This window comes from Vicugna pacos, chromosome 8 (genome assembly GCF_048564905.1).
Source record: "Vicugna pacos chromosome 8, VicPac4, whole genome shotgun sequence".
Taxonomy (NCBI): domain Eukaryota; kingdom Metazoa; phylum Chordata; class Mammalia; order Artiodactyla; family Camelidae; genus Vicugna; species Vicugna pacos.
The window spans coordinates 24,952,132-24,974,087 of record NC_132994.1 but is presented as its reverse complement, the minus strand read 5'-3'; the positions used below and the strand labels follow the sequence as shown (position 1 = coordinate 24,974,087).

The 21,956-nt window shown below is 37.4% G+C and overlaps 1 protein-coding gene across 2 annotated transcripts in view; it reads left to right on the top strand.

Annotated features, from left to right (window-relative positions):
* Positions 1–315: 315 nt before the first annotated feature.
* GPR63 (G protein-coupled receptor 63) overlaps positions 316–21,956 on the top strand; it is a 111,735-nt gene continuing 90,094 nt past the window's right edge. The window contains exon 1 of one of the 2 annotated variants that reach the window (XM_072965639.1): positions 316–574. The gene's annotated coding sequence lies outside the window, so the exon portion shown is untranslated. Of the gene's footprint in view, positions 575–1,015; positions 1,089–21,956 lie in introns of those variants that run through there. The other variant, XM_072965640.1, reaches the window with a different exon arrangement.

The window sequence follows — 21,956 nt, the reverse complement described above, 5'->3', positions numbered from 1 at the left end:
CACCGCAGTGCAGGCGGGAAGACAAGACCCTAAAGGGGATAAGGGCGGTTGGGAAAAGGGGGGAAGTTCCAAGGATCGTCATGGGGCGCAAGCCAGGTCCCAGCACTTTAACTATTTTTATCCAGGCAGAGGGGCGACTACACTCGGCGGAGAGGAAAGGCAGCCCGGATGGTGGCCCCTGGAATCGCTCCCTCCCTGCCGCCCCCCACCCTTCCTTGCAGCCTCCTCTTCCCTCCTCTCCACCCCTCCCCGCCCGTACTAAAACAAGGCGGGCGCCTTTAAGAGGGAGCTCGGTTACCCTGGGGGCGGGAACCCCTCGGCAGATCGGGAGGCGGCGGCGCTCGTCCGCGATGCTCCTCACTTTGTGCCCCAGCTCCCGCCACCGCCGCCGCCGCTGCCGCCTGGATCGCCACCGCCACCTCCTCCTCGCCTTCCTCCTCCTCCTCTGCCTCGAAGCGTCGTTTTCTGCAGCTCAGGAGAGAAGTGCTATGTCAGGAAAGTTCCGGCAGGGACTGAATGGGGCCATGCTCCCTAGGCTCTCCTGCGGGCGCCCGCGCGCAGCCCTTTGTATGAGGTGAGACTTGGGGTCCCCGGCCCCCGGGACAGGTAGCCGCCCGGGGGAAGCGCTCTGGTGTGCCGCGGTGGGCACGGTGTGCGGTTGGGTGGAGTGTGCGGCGGAGGAGGAGGCTGGTTAGACCGAAGTTGTGCCGGAGAAGCTCGGGTTTTCGGGAAGATTTTTGCAGCTGGACTGGAGGGATTTCAGCGGCCAGCGCCACACGGTGGGGCCCGGCCGGGACTCGGTGTCCGCGGGTGCCGCCTCGCCTCGCCTCCCGACACCCCTGCCCCGTCCCCTCCCCTCCCCAGCGGTGAGGCCTTCGAGGAAACCGGTCGGCTGCAGGTTGGCACCCACTGCCGGGCTCTCTCCTCGAGATGCTGAGCGCTGGGAGTGAGAGGAAGGGGACGGAATCCTCCTGAACTTTTACACTCTGGGCTCGTCACTCTTTAGGGGCGAAATTCACCTCGTTTGCCCAAGTCGGCAGGCTCCTTCCGCGCTCCAGCAGTTCTGAGAGGTCGCCTCTTACTTGCGGGTGAGCTTTCGGCGCTGTGCATCTCAGCCTTGGTCGGTGTTCAGCGTTGCACTGATTTTAGTCCTACCTCCTCCGCCGCCGCTTTTGGGAAACATCTTTTTTTTTTTTTTAAAGAAAAAAATTTCCTGGAGGATTAGGATGCTAAAAAAAACAAACAAGCAAACAAACAATAAAACCCAGCAAGGTATCTTTGTGAAATTTACCCCTAGGGCTGATCTAAATGTTCAAAGTGATCATTTAGTCCCCATGAAATATTTAGACTTGGTCTTAACACTTAATGAAATGCAGGTATTCCTGTAGTAGGATGCAGGTTTTTTTTTTTTTCCCCAGTGAGGTAAGATGAGGTTTTAACCACATGTTTTTAAAAATAAGATTTTCTGTTTGTTTATTGGTGAATTTGGTTTTCTTAGATTAAGAAGGCTCCAACTAATTTTAGGAGTAGTATTTCTAAGAATACTAAATAAAACCTGATGTTTCTTGCATAATCCTATATTGCTTAAGATAGTTTTACTCCTGAATGAGCTATATAATATGTATAATTATTTCATGAAACCCAATATATAAATACATTTGTTGCACAATGGGTAAATTATCTTTTTTCATGTATCCTGTGGGTGAAGGAAGCCCACTTTCTCACACCTCCAGGTCTCTACCACACCTGTCTATTCCTGTTTCTGTCTTCTCCATTCACATTGTATATGTCTAATGTCAGCTACAAATCAGAGGTGCTGATGACAAGTCCCTATATTTTCTGAAATGTTGCATAGCCAGAATTTTAGTGATGTCATCGATTATATCATCCGGATTATTTTGAAAAATAAAAATAGAATGTGGGAGCTTGTTTAAAGAGAAAAATGTCATGAAGTATTTAAATTCTCAGTCATATTCATTACATATAATTTGTATGTGGAAAAATATGTTACCAAAATAGAGACTATGGCATAAGACAACTTATTTGAGGAAATTTTGAAAGAAAGTCATTCCAGAATAAACATTAATATCACAACATTTTGTTTGGGATATAGGTTTTCATCTCTGAGCATAGTTTTGTCCCTTGGCTGTCAAATATACCAGAACTGAAACTTTAAAAAAAGATCTCGCCATCTCAAGCATTTTCTGAATATTTGCAGCAAACTGAACATTCTTGGAAAAAAATTTACTTAGAAACAGTCCTTTGCTTAAAATCCTAACTGCAGTTACTATTTTACCTTAAGCTGGCTGGGTTCCAGGCAAGAATGTACTGCATTCAGTAAGGATTTGGGGTTCTAAAGTGGATGTGACTTAGTTCCTAGAATTGTGTTGGTTAATGTGAGTACCTTGAGATTTGGTATGTGATTTATTTGATTTGAGATGATTGTTGTGTGAATGATTCTTTTTGAAAATAAATATATACATTCACATATACATCATATATAATACATATCACAAGTATATATCACAAAACCCATATCTATGTATAGACATGGGTATACATATACTTATGTGCATCTGTATATCTATAAAAGGGAAAACTGTTCAGGGACTCAGTAATACTCTTGCACTAAGAACAGCAGGTCTGAAAGATCAGAATCTAAAAATAGTTCATGATAGGACTTGTCATTTCTTCAGCATTTTCATCAATATCAGTTAAATTAAAGAATACTGTGTTTTCCAGTTGTTCTTGTTTTCTCACAAGGCTTGGACCAGGGACCCAAATGCTGGTGATACACATATTTATTAAAATGGACTGTATTATCCCACCAGTGGATGATTGATCAGTCATTTCCTAAGCTTCAATAAAGTATCTTCAGTAGCTTGTCAGTATAGTGTTTTATTCTTTTAATACTTCAAAAATGGCCTTCAGGGCATTCCCCATGGGTCTGGGCTTAGAGAGGAGACCTCAAAGGCATGGGAGGCAAATCTCGAGGAAGTTTTGGTACTCCAGTGTGTGAAATGACGTCCTGAGTATTTGATTTGAGGGAGGTACCCAGTGATGCTTGGGAAAATAGTACCTGTGATAGGATGCTCCAATCACACAAGCAATGCTTTGGATATTTCTTATCATATTCCACAGCTGAAGCTGCTACATTTCAGCATAGGTATGAAAATTTTAAATGAAATGATTTTTTAGACTGACTTTTTCTTTAATTTGCTAGGCATTTACCAAAAATGTATTCTTGTTTGCTACAAATGCCCTTTACTTGTTGCATGTAGCGATTTTTCCGTTTTCTTCTCTTTTTTTGCAGCTATGACATTTGTATGTTCAGAGTGAGTTCTTAGTGTTTACTTGAAACAGGCAGTACCATATTTCATGGAGTTGGTTTTGTGTCTCTTTGGCTTAAAAAAATAACATTTGAAATGTTTGAGCCTGAGATCACAGACTTTCAGAACTGATGGGATCTTGGTCAATTATAGTTTCTGTTTCCTGGGAATTTTCTGTTTAAGGCCAGATGTGGCCCTGATTTGAACTGGATGATCCACAAAATAGGTGCTTTTGCAACCACAAAACATGGAGAACATTCCAAATAATTCTGCAGTGTGGGCAGCCCAACATGCTTTAGTGTTTAGTTGGCTTGAGGCAGTATGCCACGCTTGTGAAAAATGGTTTTTGAAGCTGACAGCAAGCTGTTTCAGGCTTTGAGTTTGACGCATAGGATAAAGTGCCTTTTCACCTCTATGCCAGTGAATATGGACAGGATTGGTAAAAGTAATTTGTTCCCATTTCTGTATGACAGAAGATTAAGGAAATTCAAGCATGAAACTAGCTCAATATACTGGAAAGCTCATTCATGTTCATTAAAAATGTAAGGAAGAATTGAGAAGGTAGGATTTTAACACAGCTTTCAGGTCTTGGGCAAAATAGTGTATTTGCAATTAAGGTAATTTAGTGGTCACCTATTGAAATGAATAATAACAGTGTTATGAACAGTATTTCATTTGAGTGATAATCCTTCCAGGTCCAAGTTTGATTAAAAAACATCCCCAGCCAGATGCTGTACCAGTCACCTAGCGTGTATGTTCATTGATTCTTAAATAATTTTCAGTTGAAACTCGTACGTGTCATAGGCATAAGTGTTATGTACCTTTGGGGTTTTCGACCAAAGCGTCTTGGTTGACTTCTTTTCTGTAAGTTGATGAAACCGAACCTATATCATTAAAGTATTTAAAAAATATTATAGGCAATTTTTTTAATGTGGAAATTTCTAAGGATTTGCCTTGGGTAGGAGGTACAGACAGGACAGGATTCTTTATTGTAGCTGTTATCTCCCAAAGGAAGGTGCCTTCACTTCTTATCTTTTTTGGAACAAAAACAAATGCATAGGTAATTTAAGAGAAAGAGCATTTGCAGGCATTTAAAGATGCTTAAAGTTTGGGTTTCATCTCAAAGTTACCTAAGAATCAGTTAACATCTGTGCCAGGTGTTCAGTACACTTTCCGGCTGAGGGGGCCTTCTGCTGATCTAAGTTGGTCCTGGAAGGATGTAGATTCACAGGGAGTTGGACTACAGTATAGCACAGGGACTACTGTATATTCAGTGATGTGAAGTAATCTGTAATGAAAAAGAATATGAGAGAATATGTATATATTTATATGTATAACTGAATCAGTATGCTCTACACCAGAAACTAATGCAACATTGTAAATCAACTATACTTCAATAAAATAAAATGGGAAAGAAAAAAAAAAGGAGTTAGAGTGGAAAGGAGCTAATTCCAGGCATAGATTCATTGCCTCCCAGAGGGAAAATGTTTGCCTAAGTGTGTACTTCTAATAAAATCCACTTTTCACCACTTTAGTTTATTTTTTCCATTTCCTTCAGGCTGTATATGAAGTATGGTTCCTGCTCCATTTTGATTAACCTTGCACAAACCGTGATGACTTCTAAAGTTTCACAATGTTCAGCACTAGCAGAAATTCTGTTCTTTAAGCCTTTCAAGTTTTTCCCCAGCAATGCTTTTCAAATGTTTTCCTTTCTTTTAAATTATTGAGTTCTTTAATGATACATTATGAGTTTTGAATTTAAGTTTCTGCCATTTTCCATAATAAACCTTGATTAAATTTGCTACAACTTAAAGGAGCAATGATGTTGGGAACTTCACATTTTTGTGCCTATATTTCATGCATAGTTGCTCAGGTTTCAAATCTTTAGTCTTTATTTGTATGTATAGAAAATTTAGAAAACCCAGACAAGCCAAAAATCAAAAAACCAAAACCAAAACCAAAAACACACACAAACCCCCCCAAAAAAGGAAAAGGATAATTATGCCTAGAGGCAACTGTTGTTAACATTTTGGTATATATTTTTATATACATATTAGAAAAATCCCATAATATTTCATTTTCTAAAAATGATACTTCTTATATGTATTTCTTTAAATTTTCATAGAAAGATGAATTACATTCCATATCATCCATGTCTTTGTAAATAGCTGGATCTTTGCTTTTAACTGGAGAGTTTAGTCTTTCTGTGTTTCGAATAAAGACTGAAATATTCAGATTTATTTATTATCACATTATGATGTGTGTTCTAGTCTGCTTTTTCTCTTTCTAGTTTCCTTTGTTGCCTTCTTTTGGGTAGGTTGATTCCCTCCCCCTCCTTTTTTTTTTTTTTTTTTTTACTTTTTTTTTGTATTTTGAGGGTTAGGGGACTGGCTATAAGCTCCGTGTCTATTGTTTTAGTGGATGCTCAGGCAGTTTTACTATGTATACTCATTTTAATCTAGTCTAAAGTTAATCGTATCTTTGCCTTCTGCTGTAGACTGAATTGTGTCCCTCCAAATTCATGTGCTGAAGCCCTGACCCCCAGTGTGATTGTATTTGAAGATGGAGCTTCTAAGGAGGTAATTCAGGTTAAATGAGCTTGAATGGGTGAGGCCCTAATCTAGTAAGACTGGTATCCATACAAGAAGAGGAGGAGACACCAGAAGCATCTTTCTTCCTTGTGCACGTGCACAGAGGAAAGGCCATGTAAGGACACAGTGAGAAGGTGGCTGCTCTTAATCACTCATGTTGCCTTTATCATTTTAAAGTTTTGTGATTTTTGACTGTGAGCTGCTCACTTTCCTTAGAACTTTATTGGTGGTAATTTTTTCAGCCCTAGGTTGAAGGTGAGTTCCTCCAGAGGGGAAATATATTTAGCTTCTGCTACTAGATTGGACACTCTGTTGACCCAGGTGCATTTTAAATCAGGTTTCTGCTTGAGGGTTTTTTTGGTTTGTTTTTTGTTTTTAATCTCAGGGATAGTTTGTAGTTACACATCCTTAGGGGAGATCATTTTCCTTCATTAGTCTAGATTTGAGAACTGCAATTTTCTATGTTGTCTCTTTTGGCCTGAAGGACTTTATTTTTTGTACACATTTCACATAGTGAATTAGCCCTTTGAAGTCCTGGTTGCTGTTTGGGATCTTCTAACAAATGTAATTCTGTAGTCATAACTCAAATGATTTAAATTTGACTTTATTAAACAACTGTTTTGTTTCTGAGATTATGGACATGTACAAAATAGGATATCTTTGTTATTTAGGTTAATATGCAAACCTTAACTAACCACTATAGGGTGTTTGCTTTTGAAAAGAAAAAGCAGATACTAATGTGTTAAGGTACGATGGCAAAATGCTTACTTTTCTTTTTTCCTTTTGACTCCAGTTTTATAACATATCGTTCTCTGCTATACATTTTGAATTTCTGCATAGGATATTGATATCAGCTCCTTTTCTTCCTAAATCCTAACCTTCACCTTATGTACAGTCATTTAGTATTTAGTTTATATTTTGTTCTTTAGGAAGTTAGTGCGGGCAGTTTTAAACTATTTAGTTACATCTGTTTACATCTTCAAGCTTGAAAGATACAGAAGCCAACAGGACTAACAGCAAAACCTTACTGAATAGCAGCATCATTGGGGCACTATCAATGGAGAACCCAGTAGCAAACAAATAGCACAACCTCACCCCGGATTCTTTCTCCTTTGTGATTTTGTGATGCATGATGAGAAATTGTTCTTTGGTGTTTAGAATACAACCATTTTATCACCTTGATTTATTTTTCATTTCTAAAGGTTCAGAATGAATAGTCCAGACTTTCTTTAAAAAATTTCTTTGCTAAGACATGATTTTTTGATGGGCAGCACGTAGGGTAGTTGTTGGGAGATGATATACAGAACTTTGAGTTTAGAATGACAATTGCATAATGATTTTTACGTAGAGCATCCTTCCCATTATTGGATGTTCAGCAAACTTGATTGAAAATTAAAATTTAGAAATAATAGAAATGGAAATAAGATTGTGTTAAAGGAGATAATCATTTTTATTCATGAACTCTGCTTTATGGCAGAATTTAGTAGAGAGTCCATCTAGTGAGGTTTCAAGAAACATTTTCTTGAATTTAAAATTGTTTGTCAACAACTTGGTTTTAGACTTTTTTAAGGACCACATGCATTTTGTAAAATTTTATTTATTCTTGCAATGAAAGATTCCTGCTTTTAGTCTTCATTTATTTGTTTTATTTTATCTTTTACTTCCTATGACCTACTTTCTCCCATCCTTCTCCCATCAAAAAATTAATTAAAAAGAATACAAAATAAACTGTAACTTCAAATCTAAAATGTATAGGCATACTTATTGCAGGTTTGGTTCTAGACCACTGCAATAAAGTGAATATTGCAATAAGTCGGGTCATGGATTTTTTTTTGTTTCCCAGTGCATGTAAAAGTTACGTTTACGTACACTGTACTCTATTAAGTGTGCAATAGCAGTATGTATAAAAAAATGTATATCCCTTAATGAAAAAAATACTTCGTTGCTAAAAAATACTAACCATCATCTGAGTCTTCAGCGAGTCATAGTAGTAGCATCAAAGATCATTGACCATTGATCACAGGTTACCATAACAAATATAATGTATAATAATAATATAATATAATTACATAATATATAATGTAATATGATAATGAAAAAATTTGAAATATTGTGAAAATTACCAAAACGTGGTACAGAGACATGAAGTGAGCACATGCTATTGGAAAAATGGAGCCAAAAGACTTGCTAGACGCAGGGTTGCCACAAACCTTCAATTTGTAAAATGAAATATCTGTGAAACACAATAAAGCAAAGCATGATCAAATGCCTGTACTAATCTTCAGCCTAGCACATTTGGATATTTCTTAGTGGATAATATCTTAGAGTGTGGCATAGAGAATGTTGTGAGAAAATATGGACAAATAAATGAGGAATTATGTTTCCTCTATTTTCTACTCATGGGGCATCCTAAGTTTTTCTTCACAGCACACACAATATGATGTAATCTAGTGGTTACTTTGTGTTTGTATGTGTGTTTGGTATGAGTCAGGGTTCTCCAGAGAAACAGAACCAATAAGAGATACATGTGATTTATTATGAGGGATTGGCTCTTATGTTTATGGAGGCTGAGAAGTCCCATGGTCAGCCATCTGCAAGCTGGAGACCCAAGAAAGCTGATGGTATAGTTCTGTGAACTGGAGGGCTGTTGGTGTAAGTACCAGTTAAGGGTAGAGGAGTGAGGTCCCAGCTCAAACAGGCAGAGTTCAGATTCTGCCTACCTCCCTCTATTTAATTTATTCAGGCCTTCAATGGATTGGATGGGCACTTGGGGGAGGGCAGTCTGCTTTACTCAGCCTACTAATTCAAGTGCCAATCACATCTAGAAACAGCATCACAGACACGCCCATAAATAATGTTTAATCCCCAGGCACCCTGTGTCCCAGTCAGGTTGACATGTAAAATTAACCATCACAGTGAGTCTTCCCACTAGACTTGAAAGTTACATAAGATCAGGAGATACACCTGTTTTGTTCAGTGTGTGCTGTATTTAGTCAGAACTTGGTTCAGAGCAAATGCTTAATAACTTTGTTAAAGGAAGGGAATGAACGTAAAGACGTGTGTAAGTTAAGTTGAAAAGCATCAGTCAAAGATTTGTATAGCATACGTGGACAGCGTGGTGGAAGACTGAGCATCAGGGCGAGATATGCAAGTGAGGGTAATTGTAGTTAGCACAGGACGATTGTGTTGACATCTCCTTTGTCTTTATTTGGTGGCCGCTTTGAATATTAAAACCAAAGCCTTCGTAGATTTATGAGTTCTGAGTATTTTAAGTGTGACCTTTAGATTTTTCAGAATCTTCCCAAGTTAAACAGAATTATTTGGATCATGGCCGTGAATCAAGGTCAAAACAGACTTGTCATTACTTATAAGGATGAGTCAGCTCTGCTCTTCAGCAATCCTGGTTTGAAATGACATGCCAGGAGCAGAACGTTCTTTAATTCTGTGCTGTTTCTCGTGCATTATTTTCTAGCTTCCTGCTTAGGAAAATGTTTAGTAATTGCATATTTTCTTTTGTGTTCATTATTGGAATTTGCTGTGGTAGTGAATTACATTCACAGGACCAAGGGACCGAGGATTTTAGCATTTTTAAAAAGGTATATATATTATGTATATAAAAGATATGTGTGTGTGTGTATATATACACTTATATATATATATTTGACTATTGTATGTGTTAATACACACTCAAGAGGTTATTTGAGGTATCTGGCGATATCTTTTAGATCTCCCAAGTCCACATTCTGTAACATTTCTATTATACCATGGAAGATGTGTCCGGTTGGTGCTGGTGGGGTAGGGTAGGAAGGTGGTAGGGGTAGAGAAACTTACAGGCTGTCTTATCCAAGAGAGGATGCTTGAGTCACCTCAGTCAGGGTCATTGCCCAAATGTGTAGGAAGAAAGAGGAGACCGTGGTATAAGCATATACGTCCCCCATTTGTTAGACTGATAGCATGTCACATGAATCTCCAGCAGCTAGCACAGTACCAGGCACATGGTTGATGCCTTAAACATTTTTGTTGAATTGACTTGGCTGGAGCTCTCAGGGGCAGTCATAGTCAGCAACAAAAAGTGTTGTTCTGAAAAACAAGTAAGCTACACTTTAGTTGCACCCACAGGTAGAGGAATAAACTGGGCATGGGTTAGGGATTTGTTTCTAGGTCTAGGAAGGAGTATATAGACTTCCACCAGGTTTGGAGCAATGACAGAACAAGAGAAGCTGCATCTCTTTGGTCCTGCAAAGAGAATATTGAAAGTCGTTTTTCTGAAATAAAGGGGGCAGAAACTGGAGTAGAGACGATCAGAGGAAGGAATACAGAGGTATCGTGTCAAAATCACAGTGTAGAATCTTGAAGTAAGAAACAGGTTTAAATTCAGTTTGGGTGAGACATGGAAAATAGTCATTTGCAAGGGTGACGGCGTAGGAACACTAACTGGAGTACTCGTGTTGGGGAGAACGTGGTTTTCTTTTCTGGCCCACGTAGAACTTCTAGCTCATAAGTATTGGGCACTGACTATGTGCCAGTGCCTTACATGTGCTGTTTCATCTAACACGGCCCCACAACAGCTGCATGAACTACATGAAGCTAACTAGCTACATGATCGTGCACCACGATCATCTCCATTTTTCTAAAAAGGAACCTAAAGAAACGAGAGATTACGTAACCTAACCAATGACACATAGTTTGTGAACAGTTACCAGGTGCTCTGACCCCTGCTGAGGTGGACACATTGGGCATCTGGAGGAAGAGCATGAAAGTGCTCAATAAAAAGCTTATTTTGGTCCTGACTGACTTGACTCCCTCGAAAGAACATGCCCAAATCATTTGTAGTTTAGAGGCAGTGGAGAAGAGAGGAGCAGCATTTTTAGAAGAAATACCAGTAGAATGGTGGAAACTTTTAGTTTGATTAGATAAAGTTATTTTAAGGCCTTGGAAATTTTCATGGTGCTAACTTTGTGTCTATTAAAGAAAAATTAAATATCTAATCTTCACATAGATAGGTGTATGGGGTCAGATGGGTTACAGAATTGCTTATGGAAACAGTGATAAAAAGTGGACAGGCAGGGAGAGGGTATAGCTCAGTGACAGAGGGCATGGTTAGCATGTACCACGTCCTGGGTATAACCAACCAACCTAATTACTCACCCCTCAAAACACACACACACACACAAAAGTAATTTAAAAAGTGAAAATGAAATAAAAAAAAAGTGGAGGGGTAAGCTGAGCTGTACCCAGAAATTCAGATGACTCTGAAGCTGGATTTAAAAATAATTTGCAGAATAGCATGAAAGCAAACAAAAATAAGCAGGTTTTTAAACATTGTCTTCAAAATTGCATTGATTCCCAGGGGATGTTGGTGGGAACCAGAAAGGTGATCTGATGTGAAAAGGTAGGCAATGTTGTTGTAGATTAGTAGGTAAATAACTAGTGGAAATATGGGATACTTTAAAAAGTAGTGACTGGATAAATTACCGTATTTAAATTTTGTGCTCTGGAAGATAAAAAATTCTATTCTACTCATAAGTCTGTTATGCCCTTTACTAATGAAAGAACTTTCCTTGTATGACAATAGTAACACTTGCCTAAAGGATAAGGGACATTTAAGTAACCCTACTTGTCATCGTTTTCCAAATTTTTAAACATTGTCTTCTGTTCTACTCATCGATAATACGTGTGTTGAGATAGTCAGGAGAATGCTTATTTTGCTTTCTTATTGTCTCCTAAGAAGTAGAATTGCTTTTTTTTTTTAAGGCATATGTCTTATCATTGAAAAGAAATATTAATGTATATGTTATAACACATGAAAATGTTCTTTAAGAAGAATTCTTTCTTGAATATAAGAAAACTATTGATTTTATAAGATTTGGAAAATACAGAAATGTGAGAAAAAATGTATCACTGATAATCCTACTCGTCAGAAACATCTGTTAATATTTTGATGTGTTCCAATCCCTTTTAGGAACTTGGAAAAACATGTCAAAAGAGTACTGTATCTGCGGCTTTGTAGTCTGTTTTCTTCACTTAACATGCTCACATAATATTTTCTGTGTCTTTGTTAAATACTCTTCAGATACAGTTTTAATGGCTACATACCATTCTATCATATAAATCACACAGTTAACTCAATCAATTTCTTTAATGTGAACCTTTAAGTTAGTTCCATTGTCTTATCATGTACATGAATTTTTTAAACAGCTTTATTAAGAGGTATATTTAACCGTATTATAAAATTCAGCCATTTCGAGCACACAGTTTACTGGTGTTTGGTAATTTTACCAAGTGGCGCAACCATCACCATCATCAGTTCTAGAACATTTTTTCCCCTCCCCAGTGAGATCCCTCATGCCCAGTTATAGTTAATTCCCTTTCATCTTGAGTCTCTGGCAACCAATAATCTACCTTCTGTCCCTCGATGATTGCCTCTTCGGAACATTTCATCTAAGTGGAGTTACGTAATACGTGGTTTCTTGTGACTGGTTTCTTTTGCTTACCATGGTATTTTTGAGGCTCATCCATGACATAGCATGTATCAGTATGTCATCACTTTTTATTGCCAAGCAGTAATTCATTGCAGGGGTATAGGGACATACTTTATTTTATTGCACTTCACTTTATTGAGCCTCTCAAAAATTGTGTTCTTTACAAATTGAAAGTTTATGGCAACCCTGCATTGTCAGATGATGGTTAGCATTTTTTAGCAGTACTTTTTAGTTAAGATATGTACATTGATTTTTTAGACATAATGCTCTTGCACACTTGGTAGACTACAGTATAGTGTAAACGTAACTTTTATATGCACTGGGAGACCAGAAAGTTTGTATAACTCTTTACTGTATTTGCTAACATTTATTGTGATGGTCTGGAACCAAACCCAGAATATCTCCAAGGTATGCCTGAAATACATTTTGTCTATTCATTCACCAGTTGATGGACATTTAGGTTGTTTCCAGCTTTGTGCTGGAATAAAGAATAACATTGCTATGAACATTAAGTTCATACTTAACATCGACATGCAAGTCTTTTGTATAGACATATGTTTTCATTTCTCTTGGGTCAATACCTAAAAGTAGAATTGCTAAGTTCTGTAGCTGCCAAACTGTTTTCCAAAGTGGTTATACCATTTTACATTCCCATCAGCAATATATGAGGGTTCCTATTTCTCCATATCTTCACCAACATTTTTTATTGTCTGTCTTATTTATTATAGCCATTCTTGTGGGTGTGAAATATCTTATTATGGTTTTAATATGCATTTCCCTAATGGCAATGATGCTGAACATCTCTTCATGTGCTTATTAGACATTTTTATATGTTCTTTGTTGAAATGTCTACTCATATCTTTTGTCCATTTTTCAATTTGCTTTGAATGTTATTAAGTTATAAGTGTTCTTTGCAAATTCTGGGTACAGGTCTTTGATATGTGTTTTGCAAATACTTTGAGCCTATTGCTTGGCTTTTAATTTTCTTAATTATGTCATCTGAAGTGCAAAAATTTGAATTTTGATAAAGTCTAGGTTGTTAATTTTTTCTTTTATGGACTTTTTTAAAAAAGAAGTACAATCATTGTGGACTTTTTTTTTTTTTGGTGTCATGTCTGTTGATTCTCTGCATAACCCAAGGTCTGGAAAATTTTATATTTATCTTTATTACTTAAATTTTTAAAGGACATTTAAAAATACTTCTAAATGATGGATCCTGAGAAGTGAAAGTTCTAGAAACTTGTAACACAGTCAACCTTTTGTATCTGTGAGTTCTGCATCTATGGATTCAACCCACTGGGGGTCAAAAATATTTGAAAAAAAAATTCCAGGAAGTTTCAAGATGCAAAACTTGAATTTACCATGCCCCAGCAACTGTTTATATAGAATTTACATTGTATTAAGCATTATAAGTAATCTAGAGATGATTTAAAGTATACAGGAGGGTATGTATATCTTATATGCAAATACTATGCCATTTTATATAAAGAACTTGAGCATTCATAGATTTTGATACCCATGGGGGATCTTGGAACCAGTCCCCCACAGATACCAAGGAATGGCTATGTATTTTTAATGAAGTTTTTTTTGAAATGTTACTTACAACTGGAAGATGTACAAATCATAAGGGCAAAGCTCTATGAAATTTGAAAAAAAAAATTGAACACATGTATAACTACCACACAGATCAAAGAATGTTACCAGCACCCCAGAAACCCCTCAGAACCTCCCAGAAGCCCCTTATGAATCATCACTCCTACTCTTACCCAAAGTTAATCAATAATTACTAACACCAGAAGTTTATTTTGCCTGTTTTTGAGTTTTATATAATAGGAATAATACTATACATACATTTTTATGTCTGTGTCTGTTGCTCAGTATTTTAAGAGATTCATCCACGTGATGTGTTGCAGTAGTTTATTCATTTTCATGGTTGTATAGTATTTAATTTTGTGAATACATCCCATATATTTATCAATTCTACTATTGATGGATATTTTTGCTATTTCATTTTTGGGTTTTTTAATAGTGCTGCTAGCAGAATACTTGTACCTGATTTTTGGTGCACAAATGTGAGCATTTCTGTTCACTGTATACTCAAGAATGGGATTGCTAAATCATAGAACAGGCATAACCAAATATTTACCATAAATGGCAAAACTGTTTTCCATAGCCAGTTGTCAGTGTCCACTCCCAGCAGCAGATTATGAAAGTTTCATTTGTGCCACATCCTGATCAACACGTGATGATTTTTTATCTTTTTAATTTTAGCCATTCTGATGGATTTGTGTCTGACTGGTTTTTATTTGTATTTTCCTGATGAGTAATGAGGGAGAGCATCTTTACTTTTGTGTGGTGTGTGTGGGGTGTGTATGTGCGTGCTTGTGTGTGTGGCTATTTGGATATCTTCTTTTGTGAAGTTTTTGTTCAATTCGTTTGCTCCTCTTTCAGCTGAATTTACATTTTATAGGTAAATTTATCAGCATATATGTGTATGTATGTGTGTGTGTGTATATATATATACATATATATATATATTCAGGGTATGAGTCCTTTGTCCATTATACAGTTGCAATTGTCTTCTATTGTTTGGCTTGCCTTTTTTTATAATGATGCCTTTTGGTCAACTCTTCAGCCTTTCATTTACAGCTAGTGCTTTTGATGTCTTATTTGTGTCTTAAACTTAATTTGGAGACTTCATTAAAATTAAGAAACTTGAACTTGAGCTAATTGGAGGCTGGTGTTTGGTTGTTATGAGGGCTCTCCCGTTTCCCGTCCATGCCTGTTCCAAGGGTGAAGTCCTCCAGAGGTCGTTTCCCTCACCCTCCCGTGGCCCCGAACACAGTAGCTGGCCTCTTGAGACCAGGTACAGGGTCTGCTCTGCTCAGCTTCTCAGCCTCCCAGCTGTCTCTGTGACTCAACTTTAAGCTTCTCAGCTGCTTTCAGCTGCTAGTTTTCAGGCTCTCAGCCTCTCTGCTGCCTTGAGAAAACCTCTGGCCCAGGCCTCCAGGGGAAAAGAAATAGCATCGAATTCTGAGCTACCTCACTTTTCTGTATTTACTTCTCTCTGAGATCTTGACCTTTCAAGTTCTCCCTGCTCTGGTAGCTCTTAGATGCTTTCAAAGAGGTTTTTAAAAATTATTTAGAGTTTTTTGGTTGTTCTTGGTTGGCGCATAGGTCTGCCACAGATTGTCTTTCTTTTCCAGGAGAGGAAGCCCCTAGGAATGTTTTTTTAAGGCTGTTGATAAAGCTTGTTGAATTATTGTCAGGTTGCATTTCCACTGATGGAGTATTCGTTTGCCAGAATTATTTTCATCTTCTTTAACCTCTGAAAATTTGCCAAGCAAAAAATAACTTTGTATTTTTGTTTTAATTTTCCTTTTTATTCTGGTGAGACTGAACACTGTTTCAGACAATGGTTGGTCTTCTGCATCTTCCATTTATGATTTACCTATTAATCTCCATGAATTTTTATTGATTTTTAAGAATTATGTAACATTGCTTGTATTAATAAGTAAGAATTTGAGCATCTGAAGATAAAGGATTATTACCTTAATGAACTTATAAACAATTGTCATTTCCATTGATCTTTATAATGTTTCAAGACTTTTGAAGTCAAGGGTTGTACCACCTTTTTTGTGTGTGTTCCTTTCTCGGTGTCTGGTGAACGGTATAGTCCAGGTTGCCATGAAGGAGGTTGCATTAAAAAATAATGTAGAGGTAGGATGAGGAAGCTCTTTAAGATTGTTTCCTATGTCCACTGTGAACATTTTCTTTAGTTACTGATTTATGTGATTTCATTTAGGAGCATGGCCTCAAGTCTTGTTCCATTTTGGGATCATTCTCTTCTTTCTCACATCCATCCAAATCACTAATACAGGATCAAACTCTCCTTTGTGATGTGCCCCACTTGTTGGGCGTATCTGCTTCATAAATCCCCACAAATGTAAAAAGGGAATTATATGTCTTACCTTCCTCACATGAAGTTGAATTACTGTCATCCCTAGAAGCATCATATAAATGCTGAATGGCAACCTTGCTGGCTGCGTTTTGAAGGAGTTTGAGGTTGAGACAGTTTGAGACTGACTTCAGAGTTCTAAAGCATGCGTGTAAAATTTTTAAACATCAAAAGCGCTCTTCATCCACTTCATTCACACTCTGACCAAGTGTTTGCATTTCAAGAAATTATATAGACAGTGTAATTTTTTGTCACATTATGAAGACCGGGTCTGAGGATGAGGGGTTGTGGAATTCGCCTTATCATCTGAGGCATGCTTTGCCTCTTTTAATTGTGGAAATATAATTTCACTCCCCAAAATGTCCTTGTTTTAGTCACTGCCCTATCTTTTTTTTTTTTTGATCGTTTCATCAACTCTGCATAAAATATAATAATTGCTCTCCGGCTCCTGCCTCTGGCCCTCAGGGAATGGTGTTCTATGGGGAAGACTGGTCTAAAAATAAAATCCTCTAGGTGTCAGACCAAGGACGTGGGCCAGATCTAGGGACAGCATTTGTAACACTGCAGATTGCTATAGTAAATAGAATAAAGAGGTTTTCTCTTTCTTGGTGATGAAGGAGGCAACAGAGCATTTTGGAAAGAGCAGGGACTTTGGATCCTGGCTGCCCTGGGTTCCAGGTCCAGCTCTCCCACCGGTGTGTGATTAGAGGCATGTTGTGCTCTAAGCCGCGGTTTACTTGCCTTCAAAATGAGAAAATAACTTCTCTCTTTAGGGTGGTTTGTCAGGAATAGCAATCATATATGTGAACGTCTGGCACATGGTGGGTGTTTAAGAAATTGTAGCTATAATTGCATGTCTTAAATTTTCTCTCTTATTCTGGCATAAGACTTTTTTCTTCTCTGACGTCGTAATGATTCACGGACTAGAGCCAGGTTACCTAGGTGCTAATGCTAGCTCTGCTGTTTATTCGCTGTGTGACCTTGGGCAAGTTACCTTCTTTCTTTGTAGCTCAGCTTCCTCATCTATAAATAAGGATAGTTATGATGCCCACCTTCTAAAGTTGTTGCAAATATTAATATTTGCAAAGTACTGGAGTAGTTTCAGGCTAATATGTAAGCATTAGGTAAGTATTTGATGTATAAAAGTAAACGCTTAAAGACAACATTAATTGGTTATTGTTATGAATAGAGGTAGTAAGATCAGAGATCGGACTAGAGGCAGTATCGCTGTGTGACAGGTGATGGCCTGGGGGTAAGAGAAATAGGCCCGAAGAAGTTTAGTGAGATAAAAACTGGCAGTTCAGCAGCTGTCACAAATTTGGATGGCTGCTGTTGGTCTGTAGGAACTTCAGAGTGGTGGGGATGCTTACTCTTAACTCATTCTTATTGGAATATTCTCACCAGAGTGGTTTCTGCTGCGTTCTCCACTGTCAGAAAGAGACCTAAAGGAAAAGGAAGGAAAAGGAATATGACTTGGGCAGAAAATACTTTGACACAATGCTCAGCTGACACTGGTCCTCCACAATCCCCATACATTGTCTCCATACATACATACATATATATGTGTGTGTGTACAAATAGTATACTTCACATATAAAGTTGGAAGTTGAACATGTCGGTAGATTATTTCCTGAGAATCATTGGAATGTAAGGATGAATAAAATGATTTTTTAAATTTTTTTCATTTGCTCTGAATTAACATAAATAATACCAGAGCTGTCTTCTTTTTTGCTGAACTTTTATAATAATTTTCTTCTATAGATTACATTTCAAGTAATGCCAATCTTCGCCCAAGGCTTTGCTTTGTTTTTAAGCTTTTTGGGGGGAAGATAATTAGATGGATGGATGGATTTGTTTTATTTATTTATTTGTTTGTTTGTTTGTTTATTTATTTATTATTTTTTAATGAAGGTATTGGGGATTGAACGAAGCTATACCACTGAGCTATGCCTTACCCCTAAGCTTTTGTCTTAATATGAACTGAATGTCTGGTAGACTCACACAGGTGTTTATATGTTACCATCCTTCACAGCTCACCCTTATGTTAAAAAAAAGCCATAGCTACTGCTCAGAAATAAGTCAAAGAATAGCGACATCTTAAAGGTAAAAGAGACTTGTAAGAGATACCCAAAAATATGTCTATAAAATGAGAAATGAAATGCTGTTTATGGCAGAGTGACTTTCTTTCTGTCTCAAATATTAATTATTTCTTTTTAAAAGAGAGAGAATAAAAACAGATGGGCTCAATAATCTCTTAGTGTGAGCACTGAGAATACTTTTACGACTAGGGATTTTTGGGAAGTTCACCACATCTTGTTTTCTGCAGACTGACATTGGCCAGAGTAGGTATTTTAAGAGTAAAGATTCACAGAGTTGTCTAATTGCAGTAAGTGGATGAGGGAAAATGAACAGCTAAGCTGTGCCCCACACTTGCACTGTTTTTCCTCTGCCTGCAACCCTACCCTGTAGGATAGAGCAGCATTTTATCCCTGAGTTGAAAACGAGAGACTTCTTCAGAAATCAAAGGAGCTGCCTAGGAGAGAATTGGGGCTGAGAAGGGCAGCGCATATGCCCCAGTAATGCCCTTGGGGTTTTCCTGTTTGATCCCCTGCTCACCCTAGATAGAGACTGTCTTTTGATGATTCCAACATTTCCTTACACAGAACTCCCTGCCAGCTGCCTTATCATGGGACAGACTCTCAGAAAAGCAGAGGAAACCCACATCAACCACAGAGGGGAAAGGCATTCTCTCTTTTATTCAGAAATATCCATCAGATATATGGCAAGAAACAAAAGAATGATAGAACAGAACAAACGTCCCTGGAAGAACTAGGTTAATTAAGGAAGAGAATATAAATGAAAACTTTAGGGACGTTCCAAGAAGAAGACATCTGGAAAACAACAGGATGCAATAAAATAGGAACATCAAAGAATAAACAAGAACTGTTAAAAATTAGGCGTTTGCTGAAATTAAAATAATTTAATGGAAAATTTGAAAGATGACTGTAAGGATTCTCCTAGAACACAGTGCAAAAAGAGAGGCAGAAAACTTAAAAGAAAGGCAAAGGGACAGGCTCAGTCAAGTTGGTCTGTTATCTAAATACTTGGAATTCCAGAAGATGCAACAGAGTAAATGAAGAGTTGAAAATATCAAACAAATAATGGAGGCTTCTCTTTTGCTCTGGGAATGAATCCAGATATCCAGGCTGACAGGTTCTGAGGGCCCAGCAAAACAGAGGAAGGCAACTTCAAATTCAGACTAATTTCTTGTGAAATTTGAGGGTGCTAAGTAGAGAGAAAGGATCCTAAAACCTTCTGGAGAGAAAAGTGAGGTGGTCAAGTCTGCATTAGTCTTTGAGCACTTCTTTGCTTTCTGGTACAATGAGTTTAGTTCAGCCTCAGCCCGTAACGTTCCTGCCCCAGACCTGGAGTCAGCCATGTTTCTCAGGAGCTTTGGTTTCTTTTAATGGTGAGTGTGTTTAGAAACCAAGACACCCTGGGAGTTCATTATATCTGAAGTATTGGTGGTTTCTGGACCCTTTCAGTGGATAGAACTGGGTGGGGAGGGGGTAAATGTATGTATGCTTTAGCCTGTGATACAAAATAGTTTTACCAAATATCAATATCATTGCTAACAACAAATAAGCTAACCAAAGTTCAGAGTTTCTTTGCAAGTATTTTTTTTTTGTCCTTAGAATGTAGGGTGTTCTAAGGGCATATAATCAGAGTGCTATGCTTCAGTGTGATTATCAATTTGATAATAGGTTGAGGTTCATTTATTTTTTATTGGTTAAATTTTGAGGGCTTACATTTTTATCCCTTTAATATTAATATTTGCACATGTAAAATATTTAAATGGTTCAAATATCAAACCTATAATAAAAATATACTCAGAGGTGCCTTGTTAATATCTCTATCTTTTTCCATTCAAATACTCCCTCACTCCCTATTTTTCAAAAATAAGTGAATACATGTATATATTTTTTCAAAAAAAGTAAATACATGTATATATTTATGTTTGCCCTTTATTTCTAAAGATAGCACATTAAATATTCTCTTATACTTTGCTTTAATTCACTTTATGATATATCTGGAAATTTACTGAATTCTTGGATCTTTTTGACAACTCCATAGTATTCCATTATGTGGATGAGTAAAATTTATTCGCCCAGTCTCCTACATAAGCAATTAGATTGTTTTCAGTATTTTGCTTTTACAATCACTATTGCAATGAGTAATTTTGTGCATATGTTGTTTTGTACTCATGGAGGTATTTCTTTAGGGTAAATTCTTGAAACTGAGCTTGCTGGGGCAAAGGGTAAATGAATATATGGTTTTGTTTGCTAAATTCCCCTTCAAACGGGTTATATCATTTTGCACTCCCACCAGCAATATGTGGAGTTGACTAACAGATTTACTAATATCAGGCGTGCAAAAATTTTTGCCAGCCTTCCATGTGAGTAATAGCATCTCTGAGAGTTTATTATTTGCCTTTTTTTTTTTTTCATGAGAGTGAAGTTGAACATCTTTTCATACGTTTGTGGGCCATTTGTGTCTTTTCTTGTGAACTATCCATGTCTTTTGCTCATCTTTTTTTTTTTTTTTGGCTTATGAAGATATTCCTTTTATAAACTTTCTTTTTGTTGTGTAACATGCTCATATAATAAAATACACAAATGGTAAGTGTCTACCTCAAAACATTTTTAATTTGTAACCACTAGCAGATCAAGATAGTTGTTGTTTTAACTCTCATTTCCCTAATGATAAGTAACACTGATAACTTTTTCATAAGCTAACTGTATGTTTGTATATCCCATTTTATGAAGAACCTATGAAATATTTTGGTCACTAGAAAAAAAAAACCTGGGGTGTCTGTTTTTTATTTACTGATTCTGTAAGTTTTGTATGAATTCTGGACAAGTCCTTTATAAATATCTTCTCCCTGTTTGTGGCTTGCCTTTTTCACTCCCAGTGATGATTTGTGGTGACCAGAAGTTGTTGATTTTAATGAAATATTATTTAACCCTATTTTCTTTGAAGGTAGTATCTCTTTGACACATTTTTGCTTACCTAAGGTCCTGATACTTTTCTCCAAAATTACTTTCTAGACCTTTCCTATCTAGGTGTGAGGTTTCATCTGGATATGGTTTGTGCGTGCAGTGTGAGTTAGGAGTCAAGACTTGTTTCTTCCTTTACGGATATCAGTTGATTCAGCACCATTTACCAAAACATTCATCCTTCCCCCATTGAATTGCAGTGACATCTTTGTACATACAGTGTATGAATGCATCTGTCTCTGGACTGTCTGCTCTCTTCAGTTACTCTTTCTAATGTTAGATATGATGGAAAGTTTCAGGGGCCTGTTAAACTTGTGCAATAAACTGTGATATTGACAGATAGTAAATAAATGAGTCAAAGCCATATTCTTCTTTGAGCAAAACCCTTGTGTAATTATTCTGGTTCTCCCAAGTGTTCTAGGAATATGAAGTTCATTTCCAAAGAAAGCCTTGGACATTTCAAAAATGTCTTAAATAAGGGGAATCAGTAAGTAAATTAGCAAATATTCACTGAGCAGTTACTGTGCTGTGTGCCTGTC